The 7,500-nt window shown below is 37.7% G+C and overlaps 1 pseudogene; it reads left to right on the forward strand.

Moving 5' to 3' along the window:
- Window positions 1-7,500, forward strand: part of LOC136850358 (limbic system-associated membrane protein-like) — a 21,398-nt pseudogene that overhangs the window by 12,760 nt on the left and 1,138 nt on the right.

Consider the following 7,500-nt stretch of genomic DNA (forward strand, 5'->3'; position numbering starts at 1 on the left):
TGAGCGAACTCGATGGATTTGGGATAATGGAAAATGAAGGGATTATTAGACCTGAGTTGTTCAGTGGCTTTTTGGATGTTTTTCGTCGTAAGGAAAGCTTTATTTTGTTGTTGAAATCTATTTGTCTGTTGTGAGTGGGACCTCTATAGTATATTTTATTCGCTTTGTTAATAGCCCTCTCGATAATGTGTGGCGGATAGAGCAGTTACGTTAGGTGTTGGTGGATCGTGTTGGATTCTTTATCTAGGTACCCATTTGAACATATCCTAAGTCCTCTGAGGAATAAGTTGCACCCTACCATGATCTTTATGGAGACGTCATGGTAGCTTAAGAAATGAATGTAGGAAACAGTGAAGGTGGGTTTTCTATATACTGTAAATGCATATCCATCCTGTTCTCTTATGATCAGTACATCTGGGAACGGCAGTTTTCCGTCCTTTTCCCATTCCGTTTTAAATTTTATGGTCGGAACTAGCGAATTTAGCCTATTAAAAAATTCATTAAAGTCTCCCAGCTATTGTCCCAGAAAGTAAGATATCATCTACGTATCTAAGCCAGATCATATTACCGGGTTTGATAGATGACAAAATTTCTGTTTTTGAAATATTCCATGTACAAGTTTGCTAAAAAAGCGATAGGGGACTGCCCATGCTACAGCCAAATTTTTGTTTGTAAAATTACCATTGAAACAGAACACGTTGTTAGTTACACACAGGTTGATAAGTTTGAGAGTTTATCTATGCCAAGAGGAAAATGGTCTTCATTTGGTTGTAACTTCCCCTTTAAGAAAGACAACACGTCGGCGATCGGGACTTTGGTAAATAATGACTTGACGTCGACGCTGAGAAATTTTATGTTATTTGAGAGGATGTTTAAATTATTAAATTTTTGTATAAAATCCTCTGCATGTTTGACGTGGGAGGATGAGAAGGTTCCTAGAAAGGGTGATAACAGGTCTGCAAGCCATTTTGATATTTTACACATGAAAGAGCCCCTGCTAGATATTATCATTATTATTGTAGTATCTGTTGTTGTGAGGGTGGTGACGTGTAATGTCTTTACAAATGACATTATCAGAATCTAGACAAAAATTATTAATCTCTTTTACCTTTAATCCCAGGAGAGCTGAATCCTTTCCCAAGAGGACTCCGTTCAGTGGGGATGTCCACCTCCCTCCCCGTCCCACCAGACGCTGAACGTCTACCAACGATCCTCCGTGATAACAGAGGACGCGAGGATGCCTACGACTATCTGGAACTCAGCAGCCAGAGTCCAGAGGAACCTTTACGGCCTCTCATTCCCATGGCAGCCACAGGAGCCACTGGGACATTTGTCCCTGCCGTCGCAGCGGTGTTCGACGCGCGGCGCCAAGAACGTCGCCGCCGTCAGGGGAAACTCTGCCTACCTCCACTGCATCGTCCACAACTTGGCGAATAAGAGTGTGAGTATTGGTTCTCATTTTCTCCTTCTGTGTTCTTATACTGTAACTGTTCATGGCTGTCAAGGAGGTTAGTCTACAGGAGCAACAATGATCTCTAAGGTAAGAAATTAGTTATTTTTCAAACGTAGTTCGTTTCTTCAGGTTTCTCGTCTTTAATTCAGATACATTTTTAATCCGTAGCATAGACCTATCGTTGAAACAGTGCTACGTAATACTTAAAATTCCAATTGATATAAAGATAACTGAGCCATATTATTTAGAAACGTCAAAATTCTCAGAACATGCTCATGAGGAACATCAAATAAATGGTTACAAGCCTAAAGTCTGCTGTGAAAATGTAGTCTCTTGTTGCTGTTTATTTTACGGGCAGTAATCCTTGAGAGAGAGTACTCATTCCTGTCTCTGTCTGTTGATTTAACCAAAGCGATGATTTTAATGCAGTTAACGCCTCAAAGTAATTAGACCCTAAGAATGATATGCGGCATTTTAAACTGTCCTAGAATTGAGCATATTCCCTTTCCAGTTTAGGGGAAAAAAAGACTCTGAATACATATAAATTTTTTGTTTTTGTTTTAGTTTCCTGTAACGATTGGGATCACAAAAAAAATAGTCATCATTTTCGTCACTCAGCTTTCCTTGGTAATTTTTGTAATTTGGCCTGCAAATGCAACTTTTTTGATAGCCCTATGGCTTAATAGTGAGCAGAATCGTAAGGTCAACACATGGTGTTCTTCTAACAGATCTGCTCTCAGTTTTCCAGTCTGTTTTGGCCCAATTCCCTTCAACGAAAAACAGTCATTCCTGTGCTTCATTACTAATACTTTAAAGTTCAGCCTTGGTATTTGCTTGCTGTACAGTGGCGGCTCGTGACTTAAATTAGTGGGTATGCTGATTCAGAAAATGTTTGGGCATTATTTTGATGCTGTGCAAAACGGAATACAGACACACAGAGAAAGAAGACTTATATACTGTATAATGATAAAATCCTGAAGAAGGAATTTATTTTGACGTTACATATAAATTGTTCCAGTTCAGCTTGATCCATTCATTTATGAATGAAATCCATCCTTCTCGTTTTATATGTGGCGAAAAGATTGCTTGAATTGATGTATTAATTTATTGTTAAAATTCTAATTAGATTTTATAACAATAAAGTTAAATGCACATGATAAGAAGTATATATGTACGTTTTGTATAACAAAAGCGGCTGATTACAGCAAATAATGATAGTCAATTAGTCATACTAATTTCAGTAACTGTTATCTCCTTTTAACAGAATGCTATCAGTACCTACCATTTCACTTTCTGTCGCAGTAAACTTACGTCTGTTCTGCTTGTATTTTAAAGTGTGGGCTTTCTTGCCCTAGTATATGTAAGTATGAGTATTTAAGTAGAATATGACGACTATCATCTACAGTTTATCACATTCATGTACTCTAATTGTTAGTATGATACACCAAAGGGGTCACACAGTGATACATAACGTAAACACAGTCTATTTTTTTTAAATATCTGCTATTCACAGGTTTCTTGGATACGTCAAAGGGACCTCCATATCCTAACGGTCGGTCGATACACGTACACGACGGACGGTCGATACCAGGTCATACACTCGAAACATTCGGCCGACTGGATACTGAAAATCAAATACGCCCAAGAGCGTGACTCGGGTGTCTACGAGTGCCAGGTGTCGACGAAGCCCATCAAGTCCTACGCGGTCCGTCTCGACGTTTTCAGTGAGTATGAATGAATGCCTGCAGCGCTCGTTACACGTCAATGGAAAATTTAGATTTTTATTTGAATAAGTTTAATTTGGTTTATTCATCTGAGGTTGTTCTACAAAATATAATGAATTCAGTTCAAGATATCAACATGTTTCATGTGATATATTTCAATGGAGTTTTGTATTAGTTTGCTTGAACTTCATCACAAATTCCATGAATATTGCTTAAATACAAAAGCTTTTGCATCATTCAAGATTTTGTTTTAGAATTGTGCGGAATATCTATAAAGAAATTTAATTCTCAGTTATTTGTTTTTAGTTTTCTGTAAAATAAAACCACTGAGATGGCTAATTGTCTGTCCGTCCGCACTTTTTCTGTCCGCCCTCAGATTTAAAAACTACTGAGGCTAGAGGACTGCAAATTAATATGTTGATCTTCCACCCTCCAATCATCAAACATACCAAATTACAGCCCTCTAGCCTCCTCAGTAGTTTTTATTTTATTTAAGGTTAAAGTTAGCCGTGATCGTGCGTCTGGCACGCTATAGTGCCAACAACACATGCCACCACGGGCCATGGCTAAGCGTTTCATCAGCCATGGCAGTACAGAAAACTCGATCTCGTTGAAGAAACTTCGGCGCATTTTTTACTGGTTTTATATTGTAAATACTCCATTTTGATTTGAGCTTTACAGTGCAGACAGTGATTGCCATCAAAAACTGTAAATGTTTTGACAGTCTCTTCTAAAATGAGGAATGTAGCAGAAATAAAACTAAAATTCTAAAGCAACTTATTTGGTTTCGCTTGAAGCCACTACAAAGCACTTCGCTCAATTTTCCGAAAAACGTCTGAAAACAGATTATATCATGTTTCATTATCATATAACATTTCCATGAAAAACTATCTTTCTACTTATCTTGCAAATTAGATTAATTAATCATACCTTGATAATTATAAATCAACGTTACCCTGAATATATAAGCTGACTTTATGATTTATGTATGTATGATGAACGTTAGGAAACTAAAAACATTGATTGCATATCATTGCTATTTTTGTCAAAAAAGATCTGAAGACATGAAAAGTGGAATTCTGTATTTTATGCAAACGCACCTATTCCTGTCTTCCGCTTGCTGACCCCAAGAGAAACATAAATGGGAATAGATACTGAATTAACCCTGACTGTGCAATAGGCTACTATGCCATATTGCTTCACCAAATGATTACCATCCAAAATCATCAATTTTGTATCAGTTTATAACTTTCATTGCATGAAACCGAAGCTTTCAGGAAAAGGGAGCATTTGTAAGCCTTTGGTATCACCTTAGTTTAAGAAGAACCCCTTTTTTTCGTTTACTTACAAATCAGCAGTAACACTCGCTTTATGAAAGTGAATTTAGAAGAAAACGCGAAGTACTACTGTAGATAAGCCTCATGTAGTATTTTCCAGCCGCCCCTCGAGCGACGATCATCGGGTCTCCAGATATGCACGTGAACAAGGGGTCAACTGTCAACCTGACCTGCGTCATCACTCACAGCCCAGAACCTCCGGAATTCATCCACTGGAAACACAACGGAATTGTAAGTATCAGGGGAAATATACAGTATGACCTTTGACCTGTTGAACAGTGAGATAGCAGTGGAAATATATGACCTTTGACCTAATGAAGAGTGGGGAAGTAGGGGAACTGTATGACCTTTGACCTAATGAAGAGTGAGGTAGCAGGGGAACTGTATGACCTTTGACCTAATGAAGAGTGAGGTAGCTGGGGGAACTGTATGACCTTTGACCTGTTGAAGAGTGAGGTAGCTGGGGGAACTGTATGACCTTTGACCTAATGAAGAGTGAGGTAGCAGGGGAACTGTATGACTTTTGACCTAATGAAGAGTGAGGTAGCAGGGGAACTGTATGACCTTTGACCTAATGAAGAGTGAGGTAGCAGGGGAACTGTATGACTTTTGACCTAATGAAGAGTGAGGTAGCAGGGGAACTGTATGACTTTTGACCTAATGCAAAGTGAGGAGGTAGCAGGGGAACTGTATGCCTTTTGACCTAATGCAGAGTGGGGAGGTAGCAGGGGAACCGTATGACTTTTGACCTAATGAAGAGTGAGATACAGAATAAAAGAGAATGGAGACGTAGTTAGTGTAACCTTTGTCTTGACTATGCCTGTTCCACTTCTAAGAAAATTGAGTCATTTTTTGTTGCTTATTGCCCAAGTAAACCTCACTGAAATACGATATACTTTCACACAGTGTTGAAGCACTGTTTAAGGCAAAACCCTTTCCTCTCCACCACAATATTCAGTTTCTGAAGTTACTTTAAATATGGTAAAACTCATATTTTGAATGATAAAAGTAAATTACCTAGTCAGTTGTCCATTCATAATCTATCTATAATAATAAAATCATCATAGTTAACCATTCTGCAATATTTGTTTTTTTAAAGGCTGATTAGGTTAAGCATTCCCTTTCTTGCATGTTATCAATGATTTGCCTGGGACTTCTCTTATAAGCAGCCATAAAATAGGACTGTCATTTCATATATAAACTTCGATAATATGCTCTAGTTATGCTGCGTATTTTAGGATGTTTAATGCTTTGTTATTTGTGATGGCTTATCTTGTTCTTTTAATATCTCCTTTTCCTTCCATTTCCATAACAATGTTTTAAAAACGTCAATTTCAAAATGATAACTTGCCTCTGGGTAGAGATATAAGTGCACATTTAAAAAAAAATCTTCTCCTCGAGAGGAATTGCTCGCATCAAACATCTGATACCGCCACTTTCAACGAGGGACAGTAAAATCTTGGGTAAAGAGAAGTAACAGATGACCAAATTAGAAGAAAAAGCGACTCTTTCTGAAGAAATTTGCTTCTCCTTTAAATGGGGCCATTTTCTGATAGTGATCAGTCTCTTTTCTAGAGAAGAAGACTTCAAACCAATTTTCTGACATCTTTTCTAACCAATCTGGATTTCACTAAGAGTCCACTGAGAATTCGGGTGTACTACACAGAACTTGTAGGGAAGTTGCACTGGTATTGTCATAAGAATTTAACATGTTGTTTTTCAAAGCAGGAGTTGAGCTATGATTCCCCTCGGGGTGGTATCACAATGGTCACGGAACGGGGGAACACTACCACGGGGTATCTGCTTATGAAGGTAAGGTCTTCCTGAAATGGCTTTCTTTAATGATAAAGCGATATTTTTTATGGATCATTCCTTCTGGAAGTCAATATGGTGATCTATATCAAGGAGAGAGAGAGAGAGAGAGAGAGAGAGAGAGAGAGAGAGAGAGAGAGAGCATTGGTGTGTTGAGCTAAGATAGTTCCTAGCTATTTACAAGAAATCTTATTTGAAGAAAGTTGATGAGAGATAGCCCTACCTGAGGACACGATCAGGAACGATTTCCATTTTCTTAATTTGTGTGTGATTTGTTGTTATATACAGGAAGCATCATTAGAAAACAAACACTAGGGTTTGGAAGGGAAATGCCTTCGTGTACATGATCTTACATTTCAAGTCTAATTCATCAGCGCATTCGTTCTTATTCAATGCTGCAGTTTGGAAAACTTTTGCTTGGGGGGATGCGCCAGTTCTCAAGTGGTGACCCGGTTACAAAAACTTATGTTTACTATTTTGTTATGGACATTATTTTCCCACTTGTTGATACTAACCACTGCGAATTATTTTTTCATATCAACAGGTGTTCTAGTACTCTTTTCTATGAATTATACATTATTTATCAAGTATCTTGTTCACTTTCTCAGGAAGCGCGGGCATCTGACACAGGTAACTACACCTGTGCTCCTTCCAACACGTCGCCATCTGATTTACGCTTACACGTCCTCGATGGTAAGTAGGTGCAAATGCCAATTCTTAGACAATGGAATGAATTAAGAATTTCGTTCTTTACAGACTTTGATTGATCTAATTTATCAGTAAGGGTAGATAAAAAGTTTGTTTTTCTCATCACGAATGGATTTATTGTTGTTGTCAATGTTAATTCGAAATGTTTTAAGAAAATAGTACTTTAAAGACCTTATCTAATGTATCAGTAAGGTTAGATGAAAAGTTTGTCTTTCTTCTTATCAATATGGATTTATTATTGATGTCAAAGTTAATTCGAAATGTATTTTGGAGTTGTATTTTTTTTTCCTGTCAGTGGGTCGGGGATTCAGATCACCGTTTAGGAGAATAATAAAAAAAAAATAATAATGTCATCAACTTCAAAAACATCTGAGAGGCTACACTATTACAAATGTAAGTCGAAGCAAATAATTCTCTTAACTCTTCTATTATTCTGTCTATTTATGGTGCTGTTTGGTGGTTACTG

This window comes from Macrobrachium rosenbergii, chromosome 22 (assembly GCF_040412425.1).
Source record: "Macrobrachium rosenbergii isolate ZJJX-2024 chromosome 22, ASM4041242v1, whole genome shotgun sequence".
Classification (NCBI taxonomy): Eukaryota; Metazoa; Arthropoda; class Malacostraca; order Decapoda; family Palaemonidae; genus Macrobrachium; species Macrobrachium rosenbergii.